At 42.6% G+C, this 22,761-nt stretch overlaps 1 pseudogene; it reads left to right on the top strand.

Moving 5' to 3' along the window:
• The first annotated feature begins 1,228 nt into the window (after positions 1-1,228).
• On the top strand, positions 1,229-13,833 carry LOC134455283 (uncharacterized; annotated as a pseudogene).
• The last annotated feature ends 8,928 nt before the right edge of the window (positions 13,834-22,761 follow it).

Raw genomic sequence — 22,761 nt, 5'->3', positions numbered from 1 at the left:
TGTATGCAATAAAGAAATTGCATACAGCTTCATAAGTAGATGGTTGTGGCCACACCACAGACTGCAACAGATGACCCCCATCTAGAACAAACTGGCAGTTGTCTGGGGTGTTGGGTTGTGCATGGCCAAATGACTTCAGAAGAGAACCTAGAGCACTCTTGTTTGTCTTTTGCATGGCTCCATCATGAAACAAGGATGGTGGTTTAGGAGCAAGTTCATATGACATGAACTGTTCCATGTCAGAACATGTCTTAAGGACACAGGTGATCCTGTTGAAGAAGAGAGTAGGATTCACTACAGTGTTTTGTCCCCTGACATTGATGCTATTTTTGTCCCCGATAGTCTTGACTTTGTCCTTGCGATGCAGTGTCACCTCTGTAAACCGCATTCCTGTCATTCTGGAGGCTGCAGCGTGACCTATCTGAACTGCATTGTCACAATTGACAGATATGTCAGCAATAACACCAGAAGCTACAGACACTAAGCGATCAGGCTGGTAACCTGCAAATGGTGGATGCAGATTTAGCCAGTGCACAAAGACATCACAGTCTTTCCGGTCTTTAGCCTGTGTGGATGGTCGGAGATCTTTGTGTTGTTCAGAGGAAGCACTATGCACATCGGTGAATTCTCTAAAGCATCACACACAGGGATGCAGTAAGGCAGGGAATGGACCCATTTGGTCAAGGTGCTGTCCGTTATTCCTCTACCATGGGTCAGTCCACCACTTGTTTTCAGCATCCTCATTAGGAACTGCTCGATTGTCTGGTCATAGAATTTACCAGACCAAAACTCTTTAGCTCTGCGAATGGTGAAGTACCCCTTTGAAGAGAACAATGTGTACTCCTCAGGTGACATGATCTGTTGGATGGAGTTCATTTGCTGCAAGTACAGTCGTGCAGACTTGGCATATGCAAGATGACCTGATGCATGGAAATATGGTATTATTTCCTGCACGCAGTGGAGATGAAGCTGCCAGTTGCCTGTCCTTTCAGCTCTGATGAAGTTGAGCATGAGCAACACCTGATTTATGTACTGTACCCACAGCTTCCCTGTCCTGCTCTGTGCAGCAGCCTCTTTCAGGTGCTGAGCGAGAACCTGTTGAAACTCATGTACAGTTTTGTCTTCACTGACCTGACTTGTATCTTCATGATTAACTACAGTCTAGATATTGACCAGTTGATCCTTGTTGGTGTGGTCTGCCCAGTCCGACCTCTCTAGCAGTATAGAGATGAGGGCCAACAAGGTCAGAGTGTGAGCACGTACTGCACGAGAGAAGGCATGACCAGTGAGCATATGCACCACTGAACCTTTTGCATACACCTGTTCCCACAGTTCAGCCAGCCTGCTCTCTGCCATGATATGCCCAATGCTGCCCAGAAAGGACATCAGGAGGTGGAACCCCTCAAGTCGCACCATCACTTTGTCCAGGTCTCTGGAAGCAGCAACTATTTCAGAGGCCTTCTGGTACAAAGGTTGGTCAAATGTGACTGGGCATATCTTTAGGTTGTGCTTCTCACTTTGTCTTTGAACAAAACACAAAGCTCTGATCTCTTAAAAACTCACTAGCACTGCCCTTTTTTGCATTATGAATGTAGCCATGTAGAAACATTTCCCAGGGATCAGTGTGACAGTGTGGCGTCATACTTAACATTGTGAAAGTCGGCCTTGCTGAAAGTGTTGTGTAATTTGTTAGCAGTCCATGGTTTTGTGCAAATAAATTCAACCATTTGTACATCGTGGCTGAACAAAAATGCTGGCACATCTTGTAAGTCGGCCATCTTGAAGGTGTTGGTCTCCAAATTTTTGGCAGATCATGTACCTATTATAGAGTGTTAGCATGCAAGATTTGGTGGAAATCCGTTAAACCGTTCGGAAATTATGGCACAAACAAATGTCGGCCATCTTGAATATCGGCCATCTTGAAAGTGATGGCCTCCAAAATTACATCACTTCATTTAGTATGTCTAAAGTGTTAGCACACAAAATTTAGTGACAATCCATTCACCTGTTCAGAAGTTATTGCATTAACACTATAATATCATATAATTTGGACGCCATCTTGAATTTCTCGGAAAGCTCAAGGTGGATTCCTGGGGACTTTTAGTATGTTGTTCCTAAAGGTATTCTGAACATATTCTGAGAAATCCAGCTTGTTATGAATTTGTTCCGGGTTGGGCCTATTTTTGAGCTAATACTCTTGGCCTAAAAGGGACACTGTGTGAGATTTTTAGTTGTTTATTTCCAGAATTCATGCTGCCCATTCACTAATGTTACCTTATTCATGAATACTTATCAACAGCATCAAATTCTAAGTATTCATTATGACTGGAAAAATGTTTAGCTGCAAAAACAACTGTACTTGGACTATACTAGAAAATATTTGTTTATTACTTTGTAAACTTTCATGTAAAGCTCAAATCTGGCAATAGGCAGCCCAGTTTCAATGAGCAGCATAGTTGCAGTACCTTTTTTGACCATTTCCTGCACAGTGTCCCTTTAAGTACAGTAACGAAGTAAAAATACTTAGTTACGTTCCACCTCTGCTGTTATTTCACCTCGATCATAGTGCAAAACAGAAGCAAAAGCACAGACGGAAAAAGGCGTTTATGTCTCCAAAATGTGTGTGGTGGGGGTGTGTGTGTTCAGGTGTCACTTCGTTACACTTTATTAGTCGATTCCCTTACAAAGCATTCAGTTGCACATTGCGTCTCAAATGTGAAACATTAATATGAATACAAATTGTGGTAACCAAACTATTTCCAAGCATCACGCGACTCTTCCATCACATTGAAGACGTACAGGTGTGGTTACTAGCTTTGGTTATTGATGGACTCGACAGTGACTGCTTTGTAACGTTCACACAGGCTCGTAGTCACACGCGCACGCACACACACACACACACACACACACACACACACACACACACCCTAATACACACACACACACACACCCTAATACACACACACACACCCTGAAGCTAGATTTATGCTTCGGACGCATAGAATCTGCGTCCGTCCGTTTTCTCCCCCTCTCAGAGGCTCTGCGCCCGTCGTCGAGCGCCTCGAAAAAATTCTAACTATCCGTCGGACGGACGCGGAGTACGCAGACAAAAAGGCACTATGATTGGTCGTCTCGCTACTTCCTTGTTCTGTTCTTGTGGCAGCGCAATGCCAGTAGTTTGCGAGAGCAGAGCTGTATTCTGTTAAAAACTTTATTAATGCCTTGTGTGTAAATGTGTGTAAATACACGAAGCTACAAGCTAAGTAACAAACAATGCATCAGTTGAACACTCGTGGCACAATGCCTGCGGTTTTACTACCGTTCCTCCACCGAATGTAAACAGAATCAACTGTCTTTACATGCTTGCATTTTCTGCTCGTGAAAACTGGGTATGTCAAATAATGATACCACTGCATTGCCTTTGCAATTTGTGTGAAAATACCTAGCTAACCGGGATAGAAAGCAACATTGCTTAATAATGACCACAGTGCTTACAATGTATTGAAAGTAGCCTAATCGCGCAATTTCAAATGTGGCTGGCAACGAGACCTCGGACCTCGCAGAGCTCGCAGATGCATGAATACAAAATTGGTTCGTGGCCACTCCCACGCGACTTTTCACGCTCGCAGTTGCTGAAGTCTAATCTGACCTTGAGTGAAAGCCGTTTGTTGACTGTCAAACACATACTCACACGCACGCTGCCGGAGTAGCTCAGTGGTATCCTTCACAGCACCAAAATCCATCCAAGAAACCAGCGATCCTACTACAATACTACTAATAAAGATAGTGCTGTCAAAACTACTCTAAAGTGGTGAATGCATTCACACAGGTTACTCAAGCATCACGCTACTCGAAATATGCACTCCATTGTATTGTTGTTTTGACATGTTAGCATTGAAATAGCCTACAGACAGCCATATTTCACACTCTCCATCATAGCGCAACAAACCAGGAAAAAGAGCTGAACCAGCTTCAGTGAACTACTTCTTCACAGCAAAAACATGAACCCCAAGTTGACATGCCACAGCGGGCTAAATTAATAACCAAATGGCCTACCTTATAACACTGTCTTCATCGCAGGACTTCTTGCAACTTAAGTATTCCACTTCAATCCAAGGTTTACACACTCAGCACTGCTAGCAAGCAATGGGGATTTGCATTGCTAATTCATCTCATGTATGGTAAAACATTTTCTTCCGTTTCTTCAGACATTAGTAATGTCACTACCCACATTCAAAATGTGTCGCTAATTATATTATTTCAACTATAAGGAGATACAACAAATCAATGTTATATCAAACCTCACTACAACTGAAAACAACTATTACTGTAGCAGATATCTGGCGGCAGTAGCCTAAACTGGATGACTACCCCAGGCTACGGGGTGCTTTAGGGGACAAACATAAGATGTTTCCGCTTCAGACTAAAGCAACTTGATAATTAGGCCTATTGTGCCCATTGCCCAATGAACATATTTTTTTTTTTAAAAGGCTAAAAGGGCTGTATCAATGGCTTAAATGGCGTTGTCAAAAATATTGAGAATAATTAAATGGCGATACATGCGTACATGTTTCTGTGCAGGGTTAGTGCGTGGCAGGGGGAACAGGACCGAAGACTCTGGGTTTTTCATTGTTGCTAGCAAAACACGTAGCACCGTCACAGACTAAAGGGAGAGTGGTGATGTGGACAAAGGAAGAGATGCAAAAATGAATAAAAAGTAAATCCATTTCTACCCTCTTTTCTGCCCGCCAGGCCATTCTTTCATCCGGTGCTTCATTTTCACTGAACACTGTATGTGTGTGTGTGTGTGTGTGTGTGTGTGTGTGTGTGTGTGTGTGTGTGTGTGTGTGTGTGTGTGTGTGTGTGTGTGTGTGTGTGTGTGGTCTTTGTTTGTATCTTTCACTTATAGTATGTGTGTATACACACATGCTTTGCCTCTTGATGCACAGCATGAACAATTGGTGGAGCTTTTTGTTGAGCCAATCAAAGAAATCTATTTATACCAATGCACTACTGCATTTCTTTACTGTAGCCTCTCTGTATGTACCACTGCTACAATACCTACTTAGCCTGCTGTATACACATGGAATACGCCTGAGTGCTTTGAACCGAATCTCCATTGAATACCAATAAACATACCCCCCCCTCTCTCTCTCTCACACACACTCTCTCACACACACACACACACACACACACACACACACACACACACACACACACACACACACACACACACACACACACACACACACACACACACACACACACACACACACACGCACACACACACACGGCTTAAGGATCATATAGGGCTATGTTTGTTTATTTGATCCACATGCAGATCACATACTCAAAGTGGCAAAGGGATCAATGTCTACCACATCAATACACAACATTTCTACAAACAATTCTACCTCTCAATCCCATATTGCGCAAAATAGTTTTTCCCACTGTGTCTCAATTCAATATGGGCTCCCTGCCCCCAAATGATTTGTACTGGCATGAGAATAAACTTGTATGCATTTGTGTTCTGAAAGCAATTACCTCCTAGGGTCCTTTCACCACATGCTCCACTCTAGAGCAGCAGAGAGCAACTATTGCCTTCCTACAACTGGAAGGACACACTTTCAGGAGAGATGGAACCTGTGCAAGCTAGTAAAAAAGAAATAAATAATGAAAAAAATGCATTTAAACATGTAAATTGTACTTTTAAAAATATGGATTAAAGCTTCCCTTTTCCATGGGTGAAAGGGGGTAAGTAATTAACTCAGTCAGTCAGTAATAACTAAGTAAATATATTGTCTTGTGTTATGCTGTATTTTGAATGTTTTTCTGCTTTATGGTTTCGTTTTGTTATTTGTCTTGTGTTTTTTAGTTGGATTTAGACCTTCTTGTTTTGTTGTTTTTTTGTAATGTTGTAATGTTTTTATGTGCAGAGACGATCTACGTACATGCAGACTGTCATCATACAAAGGCGTATTTATTTCACACAAGCACATTCCACATTGAGATGTGAAGTCTTGAGTTAAGTCGTGCTCTTCAACGTGAGGGAAAGCACTTTTGTCACATGACGAGATTTGCAAAGTTTTCCTGCTGTGTTGGCAAATTTCTCCGACACGAAAACCATGTCTAACCCTAACCTGTCAGTGAAACAACATTTCTGCTGCTTTACGTTTGCCAAGAACAGCAAAACAAGCAAGGGCCTTAACTTAACCTGTTACAGGACATTCTGTAGTACAAGTTAACATGGAAAGGTGTGATGCACAAACCAGATAGATGTTTCAAGTCGGCGTGTTATCTTAACACTCGCATGATGGCATGATGCTACATCTGTGCTGATGCCTCTGAGTATACGTATTCACTCTGCATGCCTATGTCCTTCAAAAGAGCCAGAACTTCAAATTACAACCCGACTGCCCAGCATGGAAGGGCAACATCTGAAACAACGCAGCTCCATGGTGCGCCTGATGCAGCAACTTCGATAACAGAACAGGTGCAACCAAAGCACAGATAGCATAGCCTGACAAGCCAGACTAAATGTGAGATTAAATGTGAATATTTAGTCTGACCCCGATCAATGACACATCGGAAGATTGTTGATGGGAACAACCTGTTGTTTTTCAAACTGTGTCTGTGCCTATTGGCCAACGTTTTGTCGTCACTCCCTCAAAACCCTGTCCGCTTTGCATCCAAAGATTTAAAAAAAATCAAGACAAATATCCTGCGTTGTTATTGGTCTGCTAGATTCAGGGTATTAGGGCATTGTCCGAGGCTAGTCCCACTCGCAGGCAAAAAAATAATTTTGCCCACTGGCGGGTGGGGCTAGTTTAATAGGCTACAGGTAGCCAGAAGATTTATGTAAAATATATTCTATTAGCTTCACAGAACAGCATGTGGAAGACTACATAATGCATGGCAATGTGCTTGATGGGCCCTAAACCTCATAAGGGCAATTGAAACTTGATGTTATTTTATTTTTCCCTAACCAAGTTCTGGAATTAACCTGTTCAGGCACAGCGTTATAAAATTACGATGACCAAAAATGGCAATGACCAAGTCATAGTACATTACTAAAGGCCCTGTGTCAGTGTGTTAAGTCATAGTATTGCAGTACTATGGTAGTTAACTTTTCAATGACTATTGCAGTGTGCCATTGGAGGTATGACGTGTATAGGGGCTACACGAGAGAAAAGAAAAAGAATGTATAGGGTTTTGTGAAAGAGCTCTTCACTTCTGCCCTGATGTTGCAACACTGATAAATAAAATGTGTTACCCAAGCTCAGATTTCAAGCGGGTGTAGCGGAAGAAGAAGAAAACACCGCCATGGAGACCAGCCAATCCATTTCAAAATCTTTTCTTTTTCGCACCATGGCTCTTGCTTCATCTCTCCTCAGACCTTCAATAGCATGCTGCGCTCTATGAAAGCAGAGAGATAGAGGGCCCTGGGCAAGGTTACAGAGAAGAGATGGGGGATGATAAGGGCTACCCCATAAGACTTTCTTTGGGAGAAGCGAGGTGTGTGTCTGTGTGTGAGTGTGTGTATGTGTGCCTGCACGTGGTGGGGGTAAAGGAGTGTTGAGGGTTGGCTGGCTTGCTGGCTAGCTGTAAGTTTTCATTTTTCACACTACCCACATTTCTGATGCGGACTCTTGGCAATTACCACCTCTATCCGCTTGTAGGTAGGAACAGCTACACTCGCCTGCTCTCTCTCCCAATGCCCCTCTTCCCTCTCTCTCTCGCTCTCCTTCACTCACTCACTGCTCTCAACTGAATTGGAGAGAAAACAAATGTCTCCTTTCCCATTCTTTCATGTTTTCTCACACTCACACAATCTCTCGCTCTTCTATTTTGCATCCTCTATTCTTTCTCTTTTCCTTATTTTCTGTCTTCTTCCCTTTTGTTTCATTTCTTCCTTCATACCTTTCTTCCTTTCCATATCTCTCCTTCATTGACTCCTCTCTCCCTCTCTCCCTCTCTCTCTCCCTCTGAGTTTCTCATAAGCTCCAACACAAAGTCATTCTCTCTCAAGAGCCCTCCACCACCTTTTGGATATGGAGTAGACAGGGGTCTGCCGCCCACTGCGGCCCACTACACAGCCAGTACATCTCCCCACCCATGGACTGGCTATAACCTGTTTATTTACACATAAACTCATTAATTTGGCTCTCACACTCTGCTCCTTTCATTGAGAGAGAGAGAGAGAGAGAGAGAGAAGAGAAAGAAAGAGAAATGTATGGGGAGTGAAATAAGTAGAGAGCAGTAATGAGAGAACGAGAAGCCGAAAGAGAGAAAAAATAGTGAGAGTGAAATTGAGAGGGAGGCTTGGGGCCAAAACTCTCCACAGTCCCCCATCTGGGCTCCGTGAAGAGGGTTTACGTGTGTGTGTGTGTGTGTGTGTGTGTGTGTGTGTGTGTGTGTGTGTGTGTGTGTGTGTGTGTGTGTGTGTGTGTGTGTGTGTGTGTGTGTGTGTGTGTGAGTGTGCATGTAAGTGGCTACATTAGTGTGCGTGCATGCCTGCCTGCATGCGTGCGTGCGTGCTTGCATGCATGTGTGAAGTGGCCACAGCAGTACTCCAAAGAGCGGTTTGGGATGGAGAGAGAGGAGGGTGATTAGTGTGCCCCACTTCACATGACGATCATGAGGTGAGGCACACAGAGAAGCTTTTCAGTTTCAGTCTATTTTTCCCCACTTATTTTTTTTATTTGTGACAAATAATGACAGTTTTGGACGAGTATTCACTTCTACGCAGTGTTGGCAAGGTTGACAGCACAGTTATACATCTGTAAACACACCACATAGGCTATATATTCCATTTTGTTTACTTACTAATTCTATATTCAACAGGCTATGTCTAATTGAAATAGTTAAATTAAGAAAAAATAATACATCAAATAATACATTAAAGAACATAGGTTGGTCTTGAGACTTGAGATTTGTCAGTTATGATTTATTGTAATGAATGTTTGGCTTAATTTCACTGTAATTTTATATTATGGGCAAGGGATGCCTATTTCTTATGTAGTTATACTGTCATGGCTGTTGTTTACTGTGCATTGAAAAGTGCTTTAAAACTGCTACATTCTTAGTTTTGGAATTGGTAGTTATTAAAAGTGAAAGGCAATATCATCTCTGGGAAAAAAAAAACTACAGAGACAGCAGCAACCTTGGATATTTTCGCCAATACATTTTGCAGCCAGAGACATTTGAAATCTGTCAACCCTTTTCCTGAATCAAGTTATCCAAAATTGACATCAGCAGCATAATGCAATGTGAATGTTTCCCCATTACTAAAAGAGCTGGGACCACTGGTGTGTATGCTCGTGCGTGTGTGCGCGCGTGCGTGTGTTCACACAGACTAAATGAGCTGGGACCAATGGCTCTCTCTTGTACGCATGCGCGCACACACACACACACACGCACGCACGCAGACACACACACATGCACGTAGACACACACACACCTATTAGGCATAACAACAACATGGTGAAGGGGAAACACCCTCTGCACAGTGCATCAGTTCAGCCAAAGCTCAGACCTGTCTTTTTCCAGTGGACACAGCTCATTGCTCACACATGTACTAGCACACACACACACACACACACACACACACACACACACACACACACACACACACACACACACACACACACACACACACACACACACACACACACACACACACACACACACACACACACACACACACACACACACACACACACACACACACACACACAGTCTGTGTGTCTGTCTGTGGTGACAGTCTGTCTGTGTTTGCAACTGTTTTCTATTCATTATTTGTCTTAGGTGTTTAGCAAGTTGGTGTTGGGAAATATGTATAAGGAGGACTATACGGTCAAAAACATTTGCCTCATACGGTCAAAAACATTTGCCTCATAATTTTCCACACAGTGTATGCAAAGAAATACTGAGCCAGAGAGACCACATAGGAATCAGCTCAACACAATGCCAAAATGCATAATCCCAAAGAAACACACACTCACGCATGCACACACATACGGCTGTGTTAAGTGGGATATGAAGTTCATGCCAATCACAGAAACTCAGGAAAGCCAAAATGAAAAGAGAGAGAAGATGAGGATTCTGTGGGAACAAGGCACCTTCAACCCAGACGAGGTGAAGGAGTTGGTAGAGTCTACATACTATTCGCAGCGTAAGGCAATTAACGGTGGAACAGCGCTTCAAACGTTGAGGGAAGAGTGGCCTTTTTGTTTAACGAAATTGGGATTTCTTCCCACTACCGGGAGCTGACTGGACAGCCACTAACAGAGACATTCCTGAGAAGTGTGGGGAAGAAAGGGAAACAGCTCCGAAACTTCATGGCAACTGTTTGTGCAAACAAGACCAGACGAGTCTTTGAGACATTGACCAAGCTGAAGTTCCAGAGAGGGCAGTTGGAGGGCTGCTCGGAGGACGTGAAGGATATGCTGCTTTTGCTGCTCTCCTACTTCAATGAAGATGAGGCAACCCTGTTCCACTACACTGAAGAAACCAACCAGGCAGATGACGTTCAGGTGGACTGCTTGCCGGCGACGCCATGCATCATTGTGTGTGGTAAGTGAGGTTTTTAGTTTTTTGCTTTCTGTTTTGTTTTTCCCCAGCTGCAGCTTTGAACACAACTGTAACATATACAGCTCCAGGCCTTTTTATTAGAATAGCATGAAAAAGTTGATTTATTTCCATAATTCCATCAATAATGTTAAACTGTCATGGATTGTAGATTCATGGCCCAGTTTTTTAACTATTCCAATCATTATTTTTTTCTTTTTATATACGTTGGCCTTCCAGCTAAAAAAAAACATGAACTGGAAAATTCGCATCATTAGAATATTACAATAGAATCACATTTTTCTTCATCAAAATTCGGGTCACATTAAATCAGTTGAAATTTGGTACTTTCTACATAACATGCAATGTTCAATACTTGGGATAGGACTCTCTCTGTCTTAACGGCCATGATGCGTTTAACATTGAAGTCAATGGCAAAAACAGTGCATGGGAGTTATGGAAGCCCAGATATCCTTGTTGACCTGGTGTCCCACACTTCACTCTTCAATATACCCTGTAGATTTCCATGCCACGTTTTGGCCCTAACTCTAATTCTAAATCACCAGAAATGAAATCCTATTGAAAATGAATGGGGTTTTATTTCTGTTGAGTTAGAATTAAACTGGAGAGTTAACACCAAAACGTGGCATGGAAATCTACAGGGTAAATCAAAGAGTGAAGTGTGAGACTCCCATGCACTGTTTCTGCCATTGACTTCAATGTTAAACGCATCATGGCCGTTATTAAGACAGAGACAGTCCTATCCAAGTATTGAACATTGCATGTTATGTAGAAAGTACCAAATTTCAACCAGCTAGCCACCAGCTGGTCTCATAGGACTCAATGTTAAAGGCTAGCTTAGAGGTAAAAAAAAAATTGCACTGTCATACTCAGAACAGCAGGAAGTACAGGAGAAAGGTAAAGCTCAACCATGTAACTCAAGGAAAGGTGTACAGTAAGCTTATTTCCAAAAATGGAACAGTATCACTTTAAAGGTGTACATTCTCTCCTTATATTGTATGTAGAAGTCTCGGGTAAATCCTTCACATTTTCAACAGATGAGTGGTGACCCTACTAACAAACCTGTAATGCCTGATATTTAAATATTTACAGGAGCCTCCTGCTAAAGTGCCAAAAGATTCATGCTGAGCATCGATGGCAAGATCGTCAATGACAACATCACCCAATTCATCGCCGCCATCAACGTAATGTTCGGCACCTACTACTGCCTGAACATACACTATCCAGTGCAGTTGAGGTCAACGCTGGAGTTCCTTCAGAGGTATGTATGTGTGTGTGTGTGCGTGTGTGTGTGTGTGGGGGGGTTAACGGTTAACAACCCAGCAGCGGGATCGCCATCTCCTTCTGCTAGACGGCACAGGAAGAGCACTACAAAATGAAATGTTCAGTCTACTAATTTGCATGTTGATGGTCAAGTCATCAGAAACTGACTTCATAAGGAGAGTATGAGAGCCTGGTATCCACATTTAAGGTCTGTTTACAAGGCACCCTCATAACCCTCCTCACGAAGTCCGTTTCTGATCATTTAATCAGAAACCCTCACATCAGTGGACTGCAAAGCCAATTTTTGCAGGGCTCTGGCAGTGCTTTTGCTGTGCCACCTTGCTTAAAGGTGCACAGTGTAAGATTGTGGCCAAAGTATTGTGACTATACTGCATATTCAAATTTGGCTATTAGCAGCACAGTTTCATCATTTCATGAATATGAATAAATGAACCAATATTTACTAGTATGACCAAAGAACAGTAAATACAAGAAATTCAAAATGGCAAACCATGGAGAAGATCCCCCTTTTCATGTATGTAAAATTCAATTTTAACAGTCATAATGAATACTTAAAATTTGATGGTGGTAAGTATTTGTTAAAGGAGTAAAATGCATTAATGGAATGATGAACCACTTCTGGAAATGAACTACTAAAAATATTACACAGTGCACCTTTAAGGAAAGAGATAGTGATCCCACTACTGGGTTGCAAAACGTCCCCTGATGTACTGGCATATCTCCTCGCATGTCCTCCATGCTCTGGACACAGTACGTCAGAAGTATGCCATTGTTTTAGTGTTCTTTACTTAATGGCCTGTTCTGTGTCATTTCTGCACAATGCAATTCCCCCTTTAAACTGCACTAATTTCAATATTAAGCCCCTTTTTTATATGTCTAGAATGTAGTGGTCTTCCCTTTTTGATTGCAGCTGTCTGTTATTTAGCCTAACCAAAGCAACCATGCAAGGAACATTAATAAAGTAGTGGTATTCATTTTTTTGTTTTTTCATTTTTTTGTTGCTTCACTCTTTGTTGTTTGGTCAAAGTAGCAGACTGTACTGTGCTCAAGGATGGAAACGATTGACATCCCTAAATGTGGTCATTACAGCATTGCCATCCAGTGCTTTGCCCAAATCTTGGAAAAGCATGGTTATAGTTACACCATCTTGAATGGTGTGCTTTAGAAAATAGTTGCTGTACCTCAAGATGTTGGACATCCCGCTTTTCTGTTGCATGCATTGTCCCCGAGTACAGTATGTACTTGTTTTGTTCTTAAGCCACTGTGAGCTTGAAATGCTGGGCACATAACACAGCTTCTGACCCACTAAGTGATACAGGTGGAGTGGATTCTCAGGGTTCCCCATGCTATAGAGCCAGATGTTTTACCTCTTGATGAAACCCACCAGTTTTGCGTTGTCCGCAAAGTTCACCTGGGGCCTACACTACAAAGCTGGTTCAGCAGTAAAGAGGTAAATAATCTAATAGAAGAGCATGGAGTCCTCAAGAAAATGAGGACTCCGCTCTTCTATTAGATTATTTACCTCAACTAAACCTGGGGTGTGTTTTTCGACAACATCTTTGCTAACTGGTTAGCAACAATGCTTTTGACAAACTGGGTCCTGTTTTTTCTCCTGAACCAGCTTTGTAGTATAGGCCCCAGCTGGTGGAAGCAGACAGTGCCTCTCGAAATACAGTGATTCGATATCAGAATTTAATCAAAAATGGGCCTGAAATTGTACAATACTGACCTTTTTTCTTTGTTGTCAAAGTTGTCTGAACATGGCACACCATGTGTATTTGGGTGTTTCAACAACTGTGTTTTTGTGTTCTTACTTTACATAGGTGCTTTTTCAACATCAATCCAGAGAAGGGCACAAAGGTCGAGACAAAAAAAAACAAGAAGCAACTGCCGGTAAACCCTAGGGTCCTTACCCTCATCGCTGATCTAGCAGATCATGAGTGGAGAGAGACTAATTAACACTCTGGATACCCACTCCAGCTATGTGATGGCTTCATAGGTACGCACACTCATGCGCACTCGTGCTCCCAATCTAGTGGTGCCACTCCTTTAGCGGTGCCACATGTAGGCCCACATACTGCCCTGCACCTGCCTTTGGGTGCATCAATCTCTTGTGTGCGTACACACACACACACACACACACACACACACACCCCTACGTCTGAAAGAACTCCAGTGTACATACGCACACACATACTCAGCCGCAACGCCCCGCAGTCGTACCGAGACTGCTACTTGGGACTTTTCCCCAAAAGAACTTCATTCTTGATGGACATTTGTGATATGCATCAAGTGATATGTGATATGCAAGTGTGGGGGCTGTTATTGGAATTTATTGCACTTTTTTGTCCGTTTTTTTTTCAAAGGCCTTCTTGAATAGGTGTCTGCTGGGTTTTACAGGTAATGACTGACTAAACTTGTGAAAATGCTATTTCCATAATGTGCATAGAGTAAGTTGACAGTTAACATCTGTTGAGATACAAAAGAAAAGTAAGGTCAATAGTAAAATATAACTGACATAGTGTTCCAGAAACCTGCTTAATGGCGATTGAATTCACTGCTTTGCCTTTCTTCAGGCGTTGAATCAGAACCTCAGGAAATCTTTCAGTAGGAATTTCAAAAAACGGTCCGAGTTTAAGAGGAGAGATTATCAGAATCGTTGCAACAGATAACTGTTTGTCCGTGTCCTACTAAGCAAGCCCCGACAGAGTATCCTTTGAAGTGATACTGTCCCATTTTTTGGAAATCAGTTCATATTACACCTCCCATTGAGTTAAATATTTGAGTTTACCTTTCTCCTGTACTTTCAACCGTTCTCTGAGTATGGCATTGCAAATTTTACCTCCATGCGAGCAGTTAACATTGAGCCCTATGAGACCACCTGGAGGCTAAATGGCCTCATAGGAGTCAATGTTAACTGCTAGCTTGGAGGTAAAATTTGCACTGCCGTACTCAGAGAAGGGTTGAAAGTACAGGACAAAGGTAAAACTATTATTTAACTCGAGGGGATGTGTAATATGAGCTTATTTCCAAAAATGTATCACTTTAATAACTGAGAATACTTGCCAACTAACTTTTTGGCTGGGAAAGTCATAGGGACCGGATACCAGTCTTAAAGAGCTTCAAGCCCATATAGATAAGGGTTAACTTTGTTTGTATTCTTGGGGTTGCATGTCACTTGATAAAGTCAGGATTTTAAAATCTGTTGCAACAATTCTGGTCATTTCTCTTAACTGACAGAAATGATGACGGCGTGTCCGTCTCCTACGCAGCAGTCTTGTTTCAAGCCTGTATAGACGACAAAGGACACAGATTTAATGATCTATTATCAACCTTACTTTGCTATTGTAAACTAAACAGATGTTGTAAACTTACTCTATGCACATTTTGGAAAGAATTTGTGCTAATTGAAATATTATACAAAATGTTATTTTTCAAAAGGAGTGTGGTGTGCACAGGCATGTATATAATATAGCAAGTCTGCTCCACTTCAGCAATGTGATGGCTTCATAGAAGTGCACACTCACCAATCCAACCTGGCATAACACGCGTAGGCCCACATACTGTCCTGCACCTGCCTTCAGGTACATCCATCTCTCTCGTGCTCATTCACACGCACACACATAATCAGCCACAACGACCCACGCCCTGCACTCGTGCCGAGACAGCTCCTTGGGACTGTTCCCCAAGAAAACTTCAGTCTTGATGTACATTTGTGATATGCATAAGTGTGGGGGCTGTTATTGGAATTTATTGTTCTTTTTTTGTTTGTTGTTTCAAAGTCCCTCTTGAATATAAGTATGCTGTGTTTTACAGGTAATGTTCAAAATATCACCTCACAAGGGGTATAGTCATTATTTCAAGAAGTACATGTGCTATTTGCAAAATGTGCATAGAGTAAGGTTAATACATCTGCTGAGTTACAAAAGAAAAGGTTAATATTGAAATATAACTGACATAGTGTTCCAGACACCTGCTTAACGCTGATTAGGTTGACCACTTTGCATCAGAGCCTCCTGAAAAATTTTCAGAGTAATTTCGAGGCAGGAGACCTGTTAAACAAGACTGTTGTATCTGGACCACCGACTTCCCTTACGATGACGTCCTTTAATGACTGACGATACTTGCCAACTAACTTTTTGGTTAAGTTTTAATTGTTTTTGTATTTTGGGGGTTGTACCCTGTGACATAGGAGTTGGTTATTTAAAATACATTTTTAAAATAAGTACCCATGGTATCTCCAAAACGTAACTTTAATACGTTTAATAATCTGTTGAGTTACAAAAGAAAAGTAAGGTTAATAGTAAAATATAACTGACAGTGTTCCAGAAACCTGCTTAATAGCGATTGCATCAGGGCCTCCGTAAAGTTCAGTAGGAATTTCAAAGCGGTCGACCCAATGTCTCGAGGCAGGAGACTTATCCCGAGTTTAAGAGAAGTGATCAGAATCGTTGCAACAGAGATGATGGTGTGTCCATCTCCTATGAAGCAAGCTTCTACAGAAATTGCCAAAAAGGTTGTTGGCAAGGATCCTCATTAAAGGATGTCATCGAAGGGCTAGTTGTGGGGAACAGATGCCACAGTCTTGTCAATACAGGCTTGAAGCTGTTAGACGAGGGTCTACGTTTTGTTGTCTGACAACTGACACAGATTAAGTTGTATTATTTACCTTACTTTTTTGCAAACTCAGCAGTGTTGCTTTGCTTCTGGATTTTGGTTGGCTATCCACAGTAACTTTTTTTTACCCTGAGACGTTGGTGGTTCTACTATTCATCCTCAAAGTTTGAGTGTCGAGATGGTTTTAATGCTGTTTTAAGTCCTGCTTGAAGAGCGCCCTACTGTTATACAATGAACATTTTTGAACAATGTTCCAATAAGTACCTATGTCATCCACAAAATGTGCATAGTGTAAGTCTAATGCATCTTTTGAGCTTACAAAAGAAAAGTAAGGTTAATAGTATAGCATGTGACAGTGTTCCATTTTTGTGCAGTTATAGAGGTGCCAAAGTGAGTGCACTTGATTTAACAAAAATCATGGAAAAGGGTCACTTATACTATATTATTGACCTTGCTTTTTCTGTTGTACTCCGATGTATTGAACGTAATCCATGTACATTTTGGAAATAACTTGTGCTCATTGAAATGGTTATGATGTGCTCTTCAATGCATGAGGGCTTTGTATTTTGTCTGTTTGGTCCTGGATTTTCGTCATATCCGCCAAAACTGACTTATTCAAGGTTTGGATATAATAATAAAAAAACCTGCTTGAATACCTGGCTACTGTGTTTAATATTGGTAATGAGTGTAATAAATGATTGAATGAATCTTAATTGTCCAGTGGTGCTGCCATCCACAGGTACTGGTATTTCTCAGATTAATCTTATTTCAGATTTAAACAGGACTTTTTGACTCTTAAATGAGGTAATTATGTGAAATTTATGGGAATTCCACTTAACACATTCAATACCAGCCGTTTTTTGGAATTCAACCGTAGACTCCCAGACAATTTCATCATTTTATGTCATTTTTTGAACACCCACCGAATATTTTGTCTTCAACCCACAGACACATGTCAGGGCTTGTTCGAAAGCCCAAAGACTCAGCTGTCTGTAAATTTTTACGGTTTGTTTCTAGCTTGTTTCATTCCGAAGTTATTTCACTTTAAGCGCGCACTGGTTTAGGTAAAAATAGCGATTTTGAACATTCGAACTGAGATAAAGCCTTTTTTGTCAGGGGTGCGCTCTGACTCTCCGAGTTTAAATTGCGGGTCTAAATGCATTTCTTGCCCAAAGAACAACTCCAGTATCTTCCAAGTAAACTACTTTGATGCAAAAATCACCTGGTCAGGCAGTTCAGAGCATCTAAAATGCTAGCTAGCTAAAGTCACTTGACTAGCAGTTTTCGTTCTGTAGATAAAAGTAGACGTGCCAAAGTACTCACCCAAAAGAAGGTTAGTTCCTGCTGTGTTGCATGCTGTTTTTCATTACAACCTTCCATTTTACACCTATCCTGATGGCAGCAAAACTCCTTATCCTTCCATCATATGTTTAGGAACAGGCTAGCTAGCAAGGGCTGTGCTGACAGGACATGTTTTGTTTTGATGGTCTAGGAAGTAAATGGAGACGTGACGTGACGTGATCAGGAAGTGGTCAGAGACGGTTTGATTCGCTATTAATAAAACTCAAATACTGTGTGTAATAAAATGCACAGATGATGAAATATCCAGATCCTGACTTTGTAGGAGTTTTGACTTTGTAGGTGTTTTCATGATCTATGTCAGTTCTGTTCATCACATTATTACGAAAATCACACAGAATGAGTTGTGCATTAGAATGTGTAGATTCAGAATCCAATAAATAAATAAAAAATTACGGTTTGGGAGCCAACGCATGGAAGGCAAAACTTATTTTTACATGACTTGGTAGTGAATGTGTTAAATGCAACATGTATAAACTTATACGGTGAAAAAATGGCAACCACAGCTGCCAGTTTTTCACCGTAATTTTGACAAGAATTTTTTTTACAGTGCACACAAATACTTCCAAAATTTCACCAACATGTCAACTTCCCAACAAGAGAACAAAACACCCTGGACCTTGTTTACACAAATCAGAAGGGAGCATACAAGGCAAAGCCCATCCCCCACATTGGATCATCAGACCACATAACGATCCTGCTACTGCCAGCTTACAGACAAAGGGCAAAACTCACCAAACCAGTTCAGAAGGAGGTGAGAAAATGGCCAGAGGGGGCCGTTTCACGACTACAGGACTGCTTTGAAACCACAGATTGGGACATTTTCAAAACAGCTGCCACCCACAGCAATCACATTGACATTGAGGAGTACACAGACACCGTGACCTCCTACATCACAAAATGCATCGATGATGTTACAGAAATAAAACACATCACCACCAGGGCCAACCAGAAGCCATGGTTCACAGGAGACGTTCACCGACTGCTGAGGGCCAGAGACAAAGCCTTCAGAGCAGGAGACGTAGCTGGCCTAAAAACAGCAAGGGCAAACCTGTCCCAGGGCATCAGGAAAGCAAAAAAGGAATACTCAGACAAAATAACAACACACTTCAAAGACAGCAGAGATGCACAGAGCCTGTGGCAGGGCATACAGGCCATCACGGACTATAAGCCTGCACCACAAAGCTGTGACAACAACACCTCTCTGCTAAACGACCTGAACAGTTTCTTTGCCCGTTTTGAAGCACAAAATGACACTCATTCACAGAAAACTCCCCCTCCCCCCCATGATCAACCCCTTTACCTGTCCTCTGCCAGTGTGAAGAGGACACTGGCCACCATCAACCCACGCAAAGCAGCTGGCCCAGACAACATACCTGGCCGAGTGTTGAAGGATTGTGCAGAAGAGCTGAAGGATGTCTTCACAGACATCTTTAACATCTCTCTGGAGCAAGCAGTCATCCCATCACTTTTCAAAGCTGCTACCATCATACCCGTGCCGAAGAAATCATCACCATCATGCTTCAATGACTACCGTCCTGTAGCACTGACGCCCATAATCATGAAGTGCTTCGAACGGCTAGTCCTGTCACACATTAAAGCCACCCTACCCCCCAACCTGGACCCCTACCAGTTCGCATACCGCGGCAAGCGATCCACGGAGGATGCAATTTGCTCTGCCCTCCATCCAGCCCTCACCCACTTGAACAATAAAGACTCATATGTGAGAATGCTGTTCATTGACTTCAGTTCAGCATTCAATACCATAATACCACAACAACTCATCAGAAAACTGGACAAACTAGGTTTCAGCACATCCCTCTGCAACTGGCTGCTGGACTTCCTGATGCAAAGACCACAAGCAGTACGGGTAGGGAATAACACCTCAAGCACCCTGACCCTGAGCACGGGGGCTCCGCAAGGTTGTGTTCTCAGCCCCCTGCTGTCCACGCTGCTGACACACGACTGCACAACGACCCACAGCACTAACCATCTAGTGAAGTTTGCGGATGATACAACACTGGTGGGCCTCATCACCAAGGGCGATGAGACTCACTACAGAGAAGAAGTAGACCTGCTGGCCACATGGTGCAAAGACAACAACCTCCTGCTGAATGTCAACAAGACCAAGGAGATTGTTGTCAACTTTCAGAGGGTCCAAAAACAACTGCCACCACTGACCATCGACGACGATGCTGTGGAGAGAGTGAGCAGCACCAAGTTCCTTGGAGTGCACATCAGCGACGACCTCTCTTGGACCACCAACACTACATCACTGGCGAAGAAGGCCCATCAGCGTCTCTACTTCTTGCGCAAACTAAAGAAGGCAAGTGCTACACCCTCCATCATGACAACATTCTACAGAGGAACCATAGAGAGCGTCGTGGCCAACTGCATCACAGTGTGGGGAGGAAGCTGCACGGAGAAAAACAGGAAGACACTCCAGCGTGTTGTGAACACAGCGAAGAAGATCATTGGAGTACCACTCCCCTCCCTGCAGGACATTTACACCACACGCCTTACCCGGAAAGCACTGATGATCATCAAAGACACAAGCCACCCTGCACACAAACTGTTCAGCCTCCTGCCCTCTGGAAAGAGGTACAGGCGCCTCCGTTCCCGTACCACCAGGCTGGCAAGCAGCTCAATGCACCAAGCGATCAAGTTACTGAACACTCAACCCACTCTCCCTCCACTGTCAGCCTCTAGCCAGCAAGGCCACTGACAACCCCTCCCCCTCATCCCCCACCACCATATCTGCGACTGAAACATTCCACCAGCACTACTATTTTTGTGACTGAACTCTCAACCTGCACTAACTCAAAACACGCACACACACACACACACACACACACACACACACACACACACACAAGCACACTGCACTTTCTTCTGCACTAAACCCAAACATACACACACTGACACACAACTCACACACACACACACACGAACACACACACAGACGCACACCGCACCTTCTACCTGCACTAAACACACACACACACACACACACACACACACACACACACACACACACACACACACACACACACACACACACACACACACACAAGAACACTGCACTTTCTGCACTAAACCCAAACATACACACACTGACACACAACTCACACACACACACACACACACACACACACGAACACACACACAGACGCACACCGCACCTTCTACCTGCACTAAACACACACACACACACACACACACACACACACACACACACACACACACACACACACACACACACACACACACACACACACACACACACTGCTGCTGTTGTACTTGATAGACCTTTTTAATATTGATTTTTCTTCAAAATGCTACTACTACTATGTCAGAACGCTATAAAGGACTCTTTAGGAAAAGAAAAAAAAAAAAAATTAAAAAAACACAACAATTACCTCTTAATGTATGTTCTCTACAAGTCTTCTGTTGTCCAGTCTTGCACTTTAAATGTCTGTATGAGCACTGTCTATGTCCATACTGTCTTAAGTCCATGTATAAGTACTGTCTATGTCTATACTGTCTATGTCCTTACCTAGATTAGTCTATGTCTGTATGGGAAAGCAAGAAATGTAATTTCAAATTCTTTGTATGACCAGTGCATGTAAAGAAATTGACAATAAAACCCACTTGACTTGACTTGAAAAGTCATACACTAAGAAAATGCAAGAGTAACTGAGGCCAGTCATCTCTCTGTACCCCCCCCCCCCACCACCACCACACACACACACACGCACACACACACACGCACACACAGACGCAAAGGTGTAGGTTTGGCTCGAAAAGTGGTGGGGACATTTTAATGGCAAATTGTCCGGTTATGCTGTTCTTGCATTATATTTGTGAAACAGTGGTGTGAACAAGCTAGGTTTATCTGAAAGGTGGTATGGACATGTCCCCACCATCCCCCCCCCCCTAAAATTACGCCCATGCACACACGCACACGCACACACACACACAGTGCAAGAGCACCTAGGATTAGCCATGCAATTAGAAGAATTACAGGATATGAGTCAGAGAAATCTTGCCCTATACCTTTGATCTGGCTCACTTTGGCATCATCATCTGTCTAAATTGAGCTCCCAGATGATGCAAGTTGGAGGCCTTGTGATATAGCGCCTGAAGGGGAGTTGTGTAAAAGGTGTAAAATGTGCACGTCAGAGAAAATTAACAAGAACAGAAGTGTCAATCCTGCGTTGAGAACATCAAAAAATCTGATCATGTCATGTCATGTCTTCTGTTTGTACCACCACTGGCAACTGCACACGATAGTCTGAGAAACCTGTTATATGTGTTTTATGAAAAGGAGATGATTTAGATATGGTTTTGCTGAATTTGTGGCAGTAGTGTGTGTGTGTGTGAGTAAGTGAGTGTGTGTGAGAGAGAGAGAGAGAGAGAGAGAGAGAGAGAGAGAGAGAGAGAGAGAGAGAGAGAGAAAACACTTTCTCATGTGATCCCGTGACAACTGGCGCTGTTTAGGCCGCCGAGAGCTGGTGTGTGTCAGAATGTGTGTGTATAGTGTATTTGTAAGCACATCAAGTCTACTGTTAAGTTGTGATACTCTGCAGTTGTGATATTCTGAATAATTCTGTGTGTTCTTTGTTAATTTATTTTACACAGACTTTAGAATGTGAAACGGTAACTTCAACAAAAACAGAGGACTCAAGAAAACTACGGTACAACAGCAAACACAATTTGTGAAAGTGAAACATGAACACATGCAAAGCATATGCCCACACAAGTACACACACCATGCACATGAGCACTCGTACAGTACCTATGCTTGTTTTCGAGACGTGTGCATACGAAAAGAAGGAAAAAAACTTTGTTTGTCTGTGATACGGTGTGGTTATTGGTTCCCGCCTATGAATGCAGCACAAAGGATTAACA

Source organism: Engraulis encrasicolus, chromosome 9, assembly GCF_034702125.1.
Source record: "Engraulis encrasicolus isolate BLACKSEA-1 chromosome 9, IST_EnEncr_1.0, whole genome shotgun sequence".
In the NCBI taxonomy this organism is placed as follows: domain Eukaryota; kingdom Metazoa; phylum Chordata; class Actinopteri; order Clupeiformes; family Engraulidae; genus Engraulis; species Engraulis encrasicolus.
Note: the sequence above shows the minus strand (reverse complement) of the source record. Positions and strands in the feature narration are given on the sequence as shown.